Raw genomic sequence first — 16692 nt, forward strand, 5'->3', positions numbered from 1 at the left:
TAAACAGGACAACCATTTAAGAACATCATGTAACCTGATGTACTTTTCCGTGACTTCTTATCACTTGCCCAATCTGAATCTGCATAACAACATAACTCTGCATAGTCAGTATGTGTGGGTTCCAACAACAACTTCATGTCTTTGGTGTGTTTTAGATACCTCAATAACTTTTTAACACATGTCCAATGAAACTGTTTTGCCTTGCCTACGTGTCGTGATAAAAGATTAACACTAAGTGCAATGTCGGGTCTAGTCCAACTACTAATATACAGCAGCGACCCAATGACTGAGCGATATAGTGTTTGATCTTCGAACTCAGGATTTGGTTCATGTGCCAAAATGTGAAAGTCAGTTTGCATGGGTATACTCACAGGCTTAGCATCCTCCATGTTACAGTGATGTAACAGTTGTTCAATCTTCTCTTCTTGTGTGAGACTAAACCCCTTCTGAGTTTTGGCAATTTGAACACCTAAATAAGTGTTAATACACCCTAAAGACTTCAATGTGAAAGCTTTTGTAAAGCTTTAGCAAAAACCTCACTCATCTGCTTATTTGGACCAATATAAACAATATCATCGACATAAACAAGAATTATCTCATACCTATTACCGGATCTTTTAGTAAACACGCATTCATCTGTTTCGGACTTAATAAAGCCCATTGAATTTAGTTTGTCAGAAAGACATAAGTACCACATTAAACCAGACTGTTTCAGACCATAAAGACTTTTGTGTAGAAACCAGGTATCCCCTTCTTGCTGTCTGAAACTTGGAGGACCTTTGACGTAGATGTCCTCATCAAGATCAGCGTGTAGATAAGCTGTTTCAACGTCGAACTGGAAAACTTCCAGGCCAAGGATGATTGCAGTGGCTAAAGCAATTTTCACACTTTCAGTCCGCACTGTGGGTGAGTATGTATTTGTATAGTCCTCAGGATAACGTTGGGCGAAACCCTGGGCTACAAGTCTGGCCTTGTACAACGACTCACCATTCGGCTTCTTTTTGAGTCTGTAAACCCATCAAGTACCAATAACTTTCTTGTTTGCTGGAGGGCTTGCAGGCGTAAACACTTGAAGTTTCTTTAGACTGTCCATTTCAGCCTGCATCGCCTCAAACCTTTTATCTTGTTCTGATTCAGGAAGATGTTTGATCTGTGTGAACTTCTCAGGTGGAAGTGTAACATTACAAATCAAAGGTACAGGTGTTTTTGTTACTTGCCACGAATACCGTTTTGGAGGGATTCCCTTTGTGGTCCTCTTGGATCGTCTCGGGCCAACCGTCCATTCTTCTTCCGTGTCGTCCTCGTCTTCATCATTGTCGCCAGCAGGAGCAGCGGCAGCTTGCGAAGACGGAACAGTAGGTTGAGAAGAACTCGTGGAAGGAACATTATCCTGTGAATCTTGGTCATCAAGCTGCGTGGCATCAGCAACATCATCTCTAGGAAAATAAACTCCAGGATCGTTAGAATGAAACCTGGACCAGTCAGCATCTTCCTCAAAAGTAGCAGATTGTGAAATCACTATTACATGATGAGAGTCAATATATTTGCTCCATTTTGAATTATCATCAATGCCCATAAATCTCATCCTTTTTGCTGCAGGACCCCCTTTCTTTCTTTGGGCTAAAGGAATATTGACCATAGCATAGGAACCAAAAATATGGAGACGTGAGAGGTCAGGCTTGTGTCCATATAACATGAAATAAGGGGTCTGATTTATCACACTACTCCAAGTGCGGTTGATGATATGGTTAGCATATTTGATAGCTTCACCCCAGTATGGAAAACTGAGGTTAGCATCTTCAAGAAGAGAATGCATCATGGTTTGCAGAACTCCATTTCTGCGTTCTGCCACTCCATTTTCAGCTGGAGTATAAGGAGTAGATGTCTGATGTACTATCCCATTCTTACGCATCCAGTCCTGGAAACGCTGGGACATGAATTCAGCACCACGATCACTCTGGATTCTGGCAATGTTGACCTCGAATTGGGTATAGGCAAGACTAGCAAAGTCTTTAAAGATCTGAAAGGTCTCAGATTTTTCTTTCATAGGATATACATATCCATATCTAGAATAATTATCAACGATTGTCAAGAAATATCTTTTACCACCAAGTGTTGGTGCAAAAGGACCAACTATGTCAGTGTGTACCAAATCAAAAATGCGTGTTGACAGGCGTGTAGCACGTTTTGGAATTGCTGCTGCCCTAGATTTGGCTTTCTTGCAGACAGCACAGTCCAAAAACACCTTACACCCCTTTAGATCCAAACCTCTTGCGAACTCTGGCATCTTCAGAACACGGAAACTGGCATGACCCAATCTTCTGTGCCACTTATGGATACACCTGGAATGCAAAGGTTTACCTGTTAGTGAATTCTCAACATTAGCATTTTTATTAGGAACCCCAGGCTTGCTGTGAGCAACCTGTGTCTTTTTTGTATTTTTATCATTATTAGGAACCTTTGGAGTAGCAACAGGATTTCTCTCTGGGACGTCTCTCTCTGGGCCTGTGCTTTTTGGAACGTGTATACTTGCCTGCTCTTGCTGCTTAGACTTTGGTTTTAAGTAATAAACACCACCAATCAACATGGTTTCAGCAACAATATCTCCGTCTTTGACTATATAGCTTGCCTTTTCAAGATGGTGGACCTGAAAATGAGAAAACCTAGACAAATGACTCTGACTAAGCAAATTACTACTAGCAGACGGAACGTAGTAAACATCTGGAATGAGAGCACCGAGTTCTTCAATATAAACAGTTCCGTTTCCCATGACCTGAACAGGATGATTGGAAAAAGAGTAAAGTTCACGAAGTTCAGGTTCAGGCTCATGCATCTCTGTGTAAAGCTCTTTTCTGTAGGTAACATGTAATGCTGCTCCACTGTCCAAAGTCCAAAGAAGTAGTCGGTCGTACTCTGGTTGAGGCTGTGGATCGTTGGTCACAACCAATGTGACAAGTGGAGCTTGTGGATCACGCTTGGAACCACGACCACGACCTTGTCGTCCGCCTCTACCTCTGCCTTCTCTGGAATCTGTTCCTCTGGGCTGGTATGTGACGGGCGCTGGAACTCGTTGGGGACAATCCCGGGTGGCATGTCCCACACGATTGCAGATGTAGCATCGTGGCATCCTTGGAACATAGGTCCTTCCACGGAAGGCACGCCTCGATGAAGCTCTTGATGCAGGTGGTTCCCTTAAATGTGGCGCAGCTTGCATAAGTGCCTCTTCTTCGGCTAAAATCCTGCATACATGATCCACTGTGCGTTGAGCAATAGGCACTTGATTAATCTTGGAAATAGCATCTTTCCACTCATGATTCAAAGAATTGATGATAATGCTGATCATTTGAAAATCATCAATAGGATAGCCTTTTTCACCCAGTTCTTTTCTAATACCTTTCATTTTAGTCAAATGTGCTCCAATATGTTCACCAGGTTTTAATCTGGAACCATAGAACTCAGACAAAAGTAAACATGTAGACTCAATTGATGTAGGCCGATAACATGTCTCTGAGTCCAAATTTGTTGGGCAGTTGCATCTTGTGAAAACGTGAGCTGCAATTCAGTGTCCATTGACATCAATAATGTTGTGCATGCTCTATTATCCAAGTCCCATATGTCAGGAGTCCATGGCTGGGCAGGAGGATTAAACACCATCATGTGAGTACCTTCTCTGCGTAGCAAAAGTCCAACCTCACTGACCCATGCCCTGTAATTCTGTCCTGACTTCTTTAATTTTGAATCACCAGCCAGTGGTACAATGGAAGGCGTTTGATGAGGAATATACAATTGAGGTACTGGCTGTGCAGGTTGTGCAATCCGACCATAACCTGCAGGGGGCACCAGTGGCGTCTGTGCCTGGACATGCGGCAGTTGCATTGAAGCTGCCGGTAGTCTTAGTGCTGGCTGTGACTGTCTTTGAGCTGCTATTCCACCCTGGCCAGCAGGAGGCACTGGCACTGGGGCTGGTGCATTAGCATAACCTGCAGATGACACTGGCCTTCGCATATAAGAACCTGGTCGCAATTGCATGTGGGTTAAATATGGCTGTGTTCTGCCAGGTAGAGGGGCTTGTATAGAAGCAATATTAACAGGAGAAGCAATAGTAACAGGAATCCTAGCACCATCAGGTACTGAAGCCTCAGATAACGGCAGAAATCTTGTATCTCTGGGCAAAGACTCCTCCATGGACAGTTGCGAGAGTGAGAGCTCCAATTCATGTCTTAATGCAGCTTCACCAGTAGATGGTGCTATAACATTTGCTTCAGGCATCACTGTGGCTCTGTATGGCCTTTGGGACAGCCCATAATCATGTGACATAGGAGCCTCCAGTTCCCATTCGTCTTGCATGACACTCAATGATGGGCGTGACTTTGGCTTTGGGGAAGAAGGAGGCAATATGGCTTCTCCTTGTGGGTGTGGCAATATGGCCGGTTCATGCTCATAATTCCTCTCATATTGCTGAACCATTGACACATATTCCTTTGCCTGCTGCAAACGCTTTTCAAAAACCCCAATTTGTTCACAGTAGCCTTGCATAGCCCTATCTCGCATAGTTTGCTTGGGGCCTGAAGGAGCAGAAGAAATTGTCTTCGGCTGAACTTTAGGTTTCACTGCAAGCCTTTGAAATTCATCTTGAGCTCCTGGAGTGTGAACGTTTTCAAAAGCAGCTGCCAGGGAGCTTGGAAAAGTAGAAAAAGGAGTGACTGACCTTGCATCGTCGACAGGAGCAGGTGCGTCTTCTCCAAGGCGTGTGGCTGAAGCTATCGGAGTTTTTAAAGTTGAAGGGAGATGCCCCACTGAAAGACTCCTTTTCAGCCGTGGCTTCCTTCCTGACATGTTTCAGCAGTTAATCACTGCTGCCTCACTAGCACTAACTAACTGATAACAGCCGCAGAAACATGCATCTCTAAAAACTTAAATCAAACCATCCTCGATACCAAAATGTCAAGGTAAAAATCATCTTTGTAGAGGGCGAAGGACCGTGCTTCAGAGAATGCATGATGTGCATGCAGGAAGGCAATAAAAACACGATGCATAATCTTACTAAATACCTTTTACTTACAAAAATATAAAAACTAAATATATATTATAAAGAGAGCTAGCTGACTACATCCTAACGTAACAGACAGTAACAGCAAAGTGAAGCACAATAAAGAAATAACTGTGGGAACTTTTTCTAGACATGTGCACTAAACAGACTGAAACCATAACATAACTAGTCATATGGGATTCACTATGGTTACCAGATAAGTTATCACAACAGGTGCAGAGAGCAGGGGAAAAATGTACAGTTAGAAATGAACTTTCTGACGAACAAAAAAAACGTGCAGTGACATATCTGGCCATAGCTGAGTTTGCATTCAACAATTCGCAGCACACCTCCACACAGATGACACCGTTCTTGGCCAATGTGGGATATCACCCCCGGTTTTTCCCCCTTTCTCCAGTGGACTCACTGGAGCTGGCAGCAAACGAGTACATGGCAGAGTTACAGGCGATCCATGGATTGGTGCGACGTCAGTTAGAGAAGGCCAAACAAAATGTTTGCTGATCGGTCAAGGTGGAATACACCTCCACTATTGGTGGGAGATCGGGTCTGGTTGTCTACCAGGAACCTACCGTCTGGCTAGAAAGCTAGATCACCGATACTTCGGGGTGAAGTATCATCAATATGCTGATGATACCCAGCTTTTCATCTCCACCCCGAACCAACCCAGTGATGCCCTCGATGTGATGTCCCGTTGCCTGAAAGCGGTACAGATTTGGATGGGAAAGAACAGGCTCTGGCTCAACCCGGCCAAGACTGAGTGGCTTTACGTACCGACATCTCGTTTAGTCCAAGAGGTTCCATCTTTGATTATAGGAGGAGAGATGTTACCTCCCATTGATAGAGCACGCAACCTGGGCGTCCTCCTGGATTCACGACTCAGTTTTGAAGATCATATTGGAGTTGTGGCTAGGGGGGCATTTGCCCAGATTCACTGGTGAGTTCTGCCCCTTTCTGGACCGAGATGCCCTACGTACAGTCACCCACGCACTCGTTACCTCCCGTATAGACTACTGCAATGCTCTCTACATGGGGCTGCCCTTGAAGACCACCCGGAAGCTTCAACTGGTGCAGAGTGCAGCTGCATGGGTAGTGATGGGAGCACCCCGATACTCCCATATTACACCCCTCCTGCGTGAGCTGCATTGGCTACCGGTTGCCCTCCGGGTGAGATTTAAGGTGCTAGTACTTACCTTTAAAGCCCTACATGGCTTAGGCCCAGGATATTTGCAGGACCATCTGCTGCCGGGAACGAATTCCCATCACCCAGTATGCTCACACAGAGAAGGCCTCCTCAGGGTACCGTCGGCTAGACAATGTCGGCTTGCGACACCCAGGGGAAGAGCCTTCTCTGTGGGAGCGCCAGCCCTGTGGAACCAGCTCCCCCATGAGCTTCGTATGGCCCAAGATCTCCAGTCGTTTCGCCGCAGCCTCAAAAGACTCCTTTTCCACCTGGCTGACCTGGACTGACAGGGATTTTAATTATGTTTACAATTTTAACTCTAATCTTTAATTTATTTCAATTTTTAATTTTAATTTACTGTACAGAGACCTTTAATTTTTGTTGTCGTTAGCTGCCCTGAGTCCCTCGGGAGATAGGGCGGGATATAAGTCCCATTAATAAATAAATAAATAAATTTAGGACCATTCCCAATCGAGGCTGTCATCAATCCGGTCGCCTATCGCTTAACTCTGCCACGTTCCCCGCGCATGCATCCAGTCTTTCATTGGTCTCTGTTGGTCCCCAAGCAACCGGCCTGTCCACTCGTGATGGAGACAGCACCCCCGAGTACAAGGTTGCCAGCATCAGGGACTCCCATTGGCTGAAAGGTCATTTCCAGTATCTGATTGAATGGAAAGGCTACGGACCAGAGGAGTTCACCTGGGAGGACACAACCACTGTTCATGCTCCTGCTTTGGTGTCTGCTTTTCATGAACAATTCCCATCCCGACTGCATCTGGACCCAGGGGAAGGGCCCTGCCGTGCGGGATAGTGTTGTGATTCAGTGTCAGCCTGTGGGTTCGGCAGCTGAATCGAACAATTCTGAGGAGGAGGAGGAGAGGATTGGAGAGCCTGCAGAGGAAAGTTCTGAGGCATCGCAGAGCTCTCAGCCAGGCCCCTCCCATCTTGTTCCTCCTCAGACCCAGCTATGTGAGCCTGAAAGTTTGGACAAAGATGATTCACAGCTGGCTTTGTTCAAGGATGCCCAAAGCAGGAGGCAGACAAGCACGAGTGAACAAAGGAGGGCAATGAGGCACCTCGGGAGGAGGCAAAGAGAAGCCACGCCTTGAAACTGTTTAAAAGGGGAATTTGTTTTGTGCTCAAGATGGTGGAGGCTGCAGCTTGAGCTCCGTGTGCTCCGCAACGGGCTCCAAATGGGTCAGTTGGGGAGGCCTAGCCGAGGCATGGCATGGTAGGGCAATTTAATGGGGATTCAGACATAGAGACATCTGCTAGGCGCTGTTTTGGTGGCGCTGAGCCCTCCCTCCCCCTTTGGATAGCGGCACCAGCCTGGAGATCGACCATGCCTCTTTGAATGGTGGCAATGGCCATTCCATGATGTGGAGGCCCTTTCCCCTGCTTGAAGTGGTAGCAATGGCCGGTACTACTATGGCGGCCCGAAGATCGGCCATGGCTGCATTTCAATGCCCGGTTGGAGCTAGGACTTCCCTATTGATAGTCCGGATTGGACCTGGGACTTGACCGTGGTGGGAGGGCAGTCTTGGATTGGCCACCGACCACCCCACTGGTGTGGGAGACCAGTTGGGGTAGGCTTGCCCCAGGATTCCTTACTCTGTCCACCCCAGGCTGGACTCCTCAGCCGTAGTGAGAGGATGGTTGGGGTTTCTTTTTCTGATTACCAGCTTGGGTGAGAGCTGAGCTGGATTAGTGGACTGAGGTATATTTACCAGACTCAATATCATTGTCATCTGGATATTATTCTACACCATCGGACTACTCATTGTTAATATTTGCCCTATGTGGATACTTTTATTATCATATGGCTCGCCTGCGTTATTCTGGTGCTGATTTGTATGCCCTCAGGAGGGTTCCTCCCTCCTGGGTATAACCTGCTGCCTTTTCCTGCATTCCCCTTAATGACGGGCCCAATTGTTGGGACCCCGAGAGGTGGTTGGGCTTAGACAGGGGCCTCTGATGGAGATGCATTAAGAGGCCCCTGATACATTTTTAGCTGGTTATTTTAAAGGGCTAGGGAGGGGGAAGAATAGTAGGGTGGGGAGGGAATTATTAACCGGCACTCAGTCTGGGCCTGTTAGGGGTTCTGGCGGGATGGGGTTAGGAGTGGAGGCTGCTGGTTCTGTGTATGCTGGGGTGGGGTTTCAAATCCCCATGACGATAGGGAATGGCAGCAGGTGGTTGCACGGAGGGCCGAATCAACATCTGGGATCGCGCCTCCACTGTCTTCGAGCAGTTAGCACCCTTTTGCTCTGACCCTCCGGTTAGCACCCTTTTGCCTGGAGATGAGGGTGATCAGGTCCCTGAGCTTAGGCTGGTCTATCTTAATGCCAGATCCATTGTTAACAAGGTTCCCCTCATTCATGACTTGATCGAGGAGGAATGCGCGGATCTGGCATGCATCATGGAAACTTGGTTGGGCTCGGAGGGAGGGGTTCCTCTGACCGAGTTATGCCCCCCAGGTTTCCATGTGCTACACTGGCCACGGGCTCAGGGTAGGGGTGGAGGGGTGGCAGTGGTTATCTGGGAGACTTTATGTCCGCGGGAGACCACCATTGTCCAGATGGGTGGGAGTGAGTCCCTCCACCTGAGATGTGGCCCCTGGGCTCAGATGGGCTTGTTGCTCACATACCTGGCACCCAGCTGTGTGGCAACAGCCCTGCCGGAGCTGCTCAACACCCTCTGAGGGTTGGCGGTGGAGTTCCCCAGGCTTATAGTTCTGGGTGACTTCAACCTGCCTTCCCTGGGAGGGTCGTCTCAGTTAGCTCGAGAGTTCATGGCTTCCATGACGGCCATGGACCTGACTCAAGTAATTCAGGGCCCGACTCATGTGGAGGGTCAGTCTCTCTCTCTGCAAATGGCGGAGGACAACTGGGAGCTGCAGGAGAAGGCTGAAAGAGCATGTGGCTCCAGAGCTGTGGGTTGCCAACCTGTGCCTTAAACTCATATACTGCTCCATAGTGCTTTACCACATTCTCTGAGTGGTTTATAATGTCAGCATATTACCCCCAACAATGTGGGTCATCATTTTATTGACATCAGAAGGGAAAGGCTGAGTCAACCTTGAGCCAGTCAGGATCTAAATTACAATGATATCAGCAGGTACAAGAATGGCAGATTAAGAAATAACTGTTTCTTAAAAAGCAATAAATTATCATAGAATACATAAAATGAACAATGTAGGGAATGTTGGCAATCTCATATTTTAAAGGCAAAGATCCATCTCTCTCTCTCTCAGATAAATAGAATAGAATAGGGCTGGAAGGGACCTTTGAGGTCTTCTAGTTCAGCTCCCTGCTCAAGCAGTAGAACCTATACCATTTCAGACATGTGACTGTATAGTCTCTTCTTAAAAACCTCCATTGATGAAGCACCCACAATTTCTGAAGGCAAGCTGTTCCATTGATTAATTGTCCTCACTGTCAAGAAGTTTCTCCTTAATTCCAGGTTGCTTCTCTTTGGTTGGTCAGTTTCCAACCATTGTTTCTTATCCTGCCCTCTGGTGCTTTGGAGAATTGTTTGATGCCCTCTTCTTTGTGGCAGCCCCTCAAATACTGGAATACTGCTATAAGGTCACCCCTATTTCTTCTTTTCTTTAGACTAGCCAAACCGAACTCCTGCAGCCGTTCTTCATATGTTTTTGTCTCCATGCCTTTGATCATTTTAGTTGCTCTTCTCTGAACTTTTTCCGAAGTCTCAACATCTTTTTTGTAGTATGGTGACCAAAACTGGTTGCAGTATTCCAGGTGTGGACTCACTAGGGTTTTATAAAGTGGTACTAATATTTTGTGTGATCTTGATTCTATGCCTCTGTTTATACAACCCAGGATTGAATTAGCTTTTTTGGCTACTGCTGCACACTGTTGGCTCATAAGTGATCATCTGCTAAGACTCCAAGGTTCCTCTCACAGTTAGTTTTTGAGCCAGGTCTTGCCTAATCTGTACTTATAACTTTGATTTTTCCTGCCTAAATGTAAAACTTTGTTTTTCTCCACATTAAAATTCATTTTGTTGGATAGGGCCCATTGTTCAAGAATGAAATAAGATTGGCTTGGCATGATCTGTTTTTAACAAACCCATTCTGGCTGCTAGTTATAACTTTGTTTGCTTCTAGTTGTTCGCAGATCTGTTTTTTTATTATCTTGTCCAGGAAAGCAAAGAAGATGTTTAGTCTCATGTTTCCAGAGAGTAAGGATTGACTCTCTCTGAGGGAACCTCATATGTATTATTTTATACATCCTGTATTTCCTCCCAAGGTTGCTTCTTCATTGAATGCACCTCTTGTGGAAACTATTTTTGCAGCATCTCTAAACCAGATGTCCTCCAGATGGAGGATAAATCCCAAGATGCTTCAATATTGACTGAGAATTATGAGTGCCATAGTTCAATGAAGTCCTTGGTGCTGTCTGAACTTGGTTGTTTTCTTGTAGATGTTTCATTACTCAATGAGATAATATCATCAGTGTTAAAAGAGTGTGGGGTTTGCCCTTTGTTTATATATAGGTGGCTTACCCTGTCAGTGTTGGTGAGAGTATTCTTGATGGTTCCTTGATTAGGCTGTTGTTTACTTTTAAAAGCTAAATAGGAAACAAGAAGATCAAAACATCTCTGGCAATCAACATCCCTATAAGCAGAGACTAAAACCAAGATTAACCTGAGACCACCAACCAAGCTGTAAACAACAGCCTAATCAAGGAATTATCAAGTCAAATAATAAACAGCAAATGACAGCCTAGTCAAGGAACCAATGAGAATATTCCTTTGACCACCTGTATATAAATCCCTTTCCCTTCTGGCTCTGATGATGTTATCTACTTTGGTAATGAAACATCTACAAGAAAACAACCAAGCTTAGAAAACAATGAGGACCTCACAATTCAAAACTGAGGTACAAATATTTGCTTCTATTGGTTGCCTTGGAGATGCTTTCTTGTTGCTGCTTCTCTTCTCTTTCCCTTTGTAAATGAGATAAAGACTAAACTAGAATACCCAAAAAAGTTTAAGATCACATTAGTTTTAACTGAGCAAGGCAGGATTGATCAGAGAAGCCCTTCTTTTAAGTAGTTAATTTTTAAAAATAATCTATTTATAGACTTCTAATGATCTTTTAACATTAGTACTGCCCACTAGCATATCTTGAGGGATGTTAGGTTTAAAAAAACTTGTTTATTGGAAATCATTCTAAATAAATGAAGAGACCAAACCAATTAACAAAACAGCAGTAAAGAAACAAACTACTGTATTTTCCGGCGTATAAGACGACTGGGCGTATAAGACGACCCCCCCCAACTTTTGAGATGATTTTCAAGATTTTTCATCTTATACGCCGGAAAATCAGCGAGCCCAGGAAGGCACGCCCTCCCCTCTCACTGTGGAGGAAGCAGGGCAAGCTGGCATCTGGCGGGAGCCGGCAGGGCAGTCCTGCACACATGCGCGCTCCCCGGCTCCTAAGGAGTCCTCGGGGAGCCATGGCAGGCGCCTCACGCTCTTCCCTCTTGAGGCAGCATCGGCGGAGGCGTCCGGCATCGGGCGGGAGCCGGCAGGGCAGTCCTGCACACGTGCGCACTCCCCGGCTGCTAAGGAGCGCTCCTTAGCAGCCGGGGAGTGCGCACGTGTGCAGGACTGCCCTGCTGGCTCCCGCCCGACGCTCTTCCCTCTTGAGGCAGCATCCCCGAGGAAGGGATGCCCAAGGGAAGAGCGTCGGGCGGGAGCCGGCAGGGCAGTCCTGCACACACGCGCACTCCCCGGCTGCTAAGGAGCACTCCTTAGCAGCCGGGGAGTGCGCGTGTTTGCAGGACTGCCCTGCCGGCTCCCGCCCGATGCCGGATGGCTCCACCGATGCTGCCTCAAGAGGGAAGAGTGTGAGGCGCCTGCCATGGCTCCCCGAGGACTCCTTAGGAGCCGGGGAGCGCGTGCATGCGCAGGACTGCCCTGCTGGCTCCCGCCAGACGCCAGCCTGCCCTGCTTCCTCCACAGTGAGAGGGGAGGGCGTGCCTTCCCGGGCTCGCTGACTTGCAGCCAAGCCAGAGCCGAAAGGGGCTTTTCCTTCCACCCACCCTTTGGAATAGACGCAATAGCTCCCGGGGTCTGGCGTTTGCAAGGGGGAGGGGAAGGGGCTGAGAGGCTCTTGGGGGTGGGAAGGGAGAGTCACGTTGGAGGGGAGACTGGACTAAGGAGGCTTGAAGTTGCTTTGCAAGAACGGGGGCGCTCGATTGATTTATGTACTATTTTCTGGCATATAAGACGACTAGGCGTATAAGACGACTGCCAACTTTTGAGATGATTTTCATGGGTTAAAAAGTCGTCTTATATGCCGGAAAATACGGTAGTGCATCTCACTTTACCTCCAGCACAGATTCCTTTTAAAGATTACAGAAATAGAATTTGTTGCTCTTGAGCTAACCTATCATTGCCTGTGGTCCTGGGTAGATGATTAGATACTAGCTAGCTCGGCATAAAATTGCAGTTTGTCTAGAAGATTCCTTGTAGAAAGTTTCATAAAATGTAGATAACATTCTGCTTACCCAAAGGTATTATAGATGTTGGCCATTGGAGTTATTATTATTTGTCAAGGTAAAAATCACCTTTGTAGAGGGCGAAGGACTGTGCTTCAGAGAATGCATGATGTGCATGCAGGAAGGCAATAAAAACACGACACATAATCTTACTAAATACCTTTTACTTACAAAAATAGAAAAACTAAATATAAAAACTAAATATATATTATAAAGAGAGCTAGCTCACTACATCCTAACGTAACAGACAGTAACAGCAAAGTGAATAGAACAATAAAGATAAACACTGGGAACTTTTTCTAGACATGCGCACTAAACAGATTGAAACCATAACATAGCTAGTCATATGGGATTCACTATGGTTACCAGATAAGTTATCACAACAGGTGCAGAGAGCAGGGAAAAATATACAGTTAGAAATGAACTTTTCTGACGAACAAAAAAAAACGTGCAGTGACATTCCCCTTCTTTCGTCAGCAAAGTGAAGACTCAAGTAAGGCACATCTTCTCACGCAGATACTCATGCTGGGCTGTAGGAAGTGGTTTGTTCAGCATGTCAGCAATTTGATCACGTGTAGGCACATACTGTAATGTCACAAAACCTTGTTTAACCAGTTGCCTTATGTTTTGATATCGGATGTCAATGTGTCTGGACCTTGAACCTGTAAAACGTGTTTCAGAAATATAAACCACAGATTCATTATCTTCCATCACAGTGATCGGTCGAATCGGATGTGTCCAGATATCTGTGACTAAAGCATCAAACCAGGTTAAAGAATTGCATGCATCAGACACACAAGCATACTCAGCTTCTGTAGAGGAACAAGAAACAAAAGTCTGTTTACGCACATGCCAGTAAACAGGACATCCATTCAAAAACATCATGTAACCTGATGTACTTTTCCGTGACTTCTTATCACTCGCCCAATCTGAATCTGCAAAACAACATAACTCTGCATAGTCAGTATGTGTGGGTTCCAACAACAATTTCATGTCTTTGGTGTGTTTTAGATATCTCAATAACTTTTTAACACATGTCCAATGAAACTGTTTTGCCTTGCCTACGTGTCGTGATAAAAGATTAACACTAAGTGCAATGTCGGGTCTAGTCCAACTACTAATATACAGCAGCAACCCAATGACTGAGCGATATAGTGTTTGATCTTCGAACTCAGCACTTGGTTCATGTGCCAAAATGTGAAAGTCAGTTTGCATGGGTATACTCACAGGCTTAGCGTCCTCCATGTTACAGTGATGTAACAGTTGTTCAATCTTCTCTTCTTGTGTGAGAGTAAACCCCTTCTGAGTTTTGGCAATTTGAACACCTAAATAAGTGTTAATACACCCTAAAAACTTCAATGTGAAAAACCTTTGTAAAGCTTTAGCAAAAACCTCACTCATCTGCTTATTTGGACCAATATAAACAATATCATCAACATAAACAAGAATTATCTCATACCTATTACCGGATCTTTTAGTAAACACGCATTCATCTGTTTCGGACTTAATAAAGCCCATTGAATTTAGTTTGTCAGAAAGACATAAGTACCACATTAAACCAGACTGTTTCAGACCATAAAGACTTTTGTGTAGAAACCAGGTATCCCCTTCTTGCTGTCTGAAACCTGGAGGACCTTTCACGTAGATGTCCTCGTCAAGATCAGCATGTAGATAAGCCGTTTCAACGTCGAACTGGAAAACTTCCAGGCCAAGGATAGTTGCAGTGGCTAATGCAATTTTCACACTTTCAGTCCGCACTGTAGGTGAGTATGTATTTGTATAGTCCTCAGGATAACGTTGAGCGAAACCCTGGGCTACGAGTCTGGCCTTGTACAATGACTCACCATTCGGCTTCTTTTTGATCCTGTATTGCCTCAAACCATTTATCTTGTTCTGATTCAGGAAGATGTTTGATCTGTGTGAACTTCTCAGGTGGAAGTGTAACATTACAAATCAAAGGTACAGGTGTTTTTGTTACTTGCTACGAATACCGTTTTGGAGGGATTCCCTTTGTGGTCCTCTTGGAACGTCTCGAGCCAACCGTCCATTCTTCTTCCATGTCGTCCTCGTCTTCATCATTGTCGCCAGCAGCAACATCGGCGGCTTGCGAAGACGGAACAGTAGGTTGAGAAGAACTCGTGGAAGGAACATTATCCTGTGAATCTTGATCATCAGGTTGTGTGGCATCAGCAACATCATCTCTAGGAAAATAAACTCCAGGATCATTAGAATGAATCCTGGACCAGTCAGCATCTTCCTCAAAAGTAACAGATTGTGAAACCACAATAACATGATGAGAGTCAATGTATTTGCTCCATTTTGAATTATCATCAATGCCCATAAATCTCATCCTTTTTGCTGCAGGACCCCCTTTCTTTCTTTGGGCTAAAGGAATATTGACCATACCATAGGAATCAAAAACATGGAGATGTGAGAGATCAGGCTTGTGTCCATACAACATGAAATAAGGGGTCTGATTTATCACTCCACTCCAAGTACGGTTGATGATATGGTTAGCATATTTGATAGCTTCACCCCAGTATGGAAGACTGAGGTTAGCATCTTCAAGGAGGCAACACATCATGGTTTGCAGAACTCCATTTCTGCGTTCTGCCACTCCATTTTCAGCTGGAGTATAAGGAGCATATGTCTGATGTACTATCCCATTCTCACGCATCCAGTCCTGGAAACGCTGACACATGAATTCAGCACCGTGATCACTCTGGATTCTGGCAATGTTGACCTCGAATTGGGTATAGACAAGACTAGCAAAGTCTTTAAAGATCTGAAAGGTCTCAGATTTTTCTTTCATAGGATATACATATCCATATCTAGAATAATTATCAACGATTGTCAAGAAATATCTTCTACCACCAAGTGTTGGTGCAAAAGGACCAACTATGTCAGTGTGTACCAAATCAAAAATGCGTGTTGACAGGCGTGTAGCGCGTTTTGGAATTGCTGCTGCCCTAGATTTGGCTTTCTTGCAGACAGCACAGTCCAAAAACACCTTACACCCCTTTAGATCCAAACCTCTTGCGAACTCTGGCATCTTCTTCAGAACACGGAAACTGGCATGACCCAATCTTCTGTGCCACTTATGGATACACCTGGAATGCAAAGGTTTACCTGTTAGTGAATTCTCAACATTAGTATTTTTATTAGGAACCCCAGGCTTGCTGTGAGCAACCTGTGTCTTTTTTGTATTTTTATCCTTATTAGGAACCTTTGGAGTAGCAACAGGATCTCTCTCTGGGACGTCTCTCTCTGGGCCTGTGCTTTTTGGAACGTGTATACTTGCCTGCTCTTGCTGCTTAGACTTTGGTTTTAAGTAATAAACACCACCAATCAACATGGTTTCAGCAACAATATCTCCGTCTTTGACTATATAGCTTGCCTTTTCAAGATGGTGGACCTGAAAATGAGAAAACCTAGACAAATGACTCTGACTAAGCAAATTACTACTGGCAGACGGAACGTAGTAAACATTTGGAATGAGAGCACCGAGTTCTTCAATATAAACAGTTCCTTTTCCCATGACCTGAACAGGATGATTGGAAAAAGAGTACAGTTCACGAAGTTCAGGTTCAGGCTCGTGCATCTCTGCGTAAAGCTCTTTTCTGTAGGTGACATGTAATGCTGCTCCGCTGTCCAAAGTCCAAAGAAGTCGTCTGTCATACTCTGGTTGAGGCTGTGGATCGTTGGTCACAACCAATGTGACAAGTGGAGCTTGTGGATCACGCCTGGAACCACGACCACAACCTTGTCGTCCGCCTCTACCTCTGCCTCCTCTGGAATCTGTTCCTCTGGGCTGGTATGTGACGGGCGCTGGAACTCGTTGGGGACAATCCCAGGTGGCATGTCCCACACGATTGCAGATGTAGCATCGTGGCATCCTTGGAACGTAGGTACTTCCACGGAAGGCACGCCTC

This window comes from Vipera ursinii (assembly GCF_947247035.1).
Source record: "Vipera ursinii genome assembly, chromosome: 7".
NCBI classification, from domain to species: domain Eukaryota; kingdom Metazoa; phylum Chordata; class Lepidosauria; order Squamata; family Viperidae; genus Vipera; species Vipera ursinii.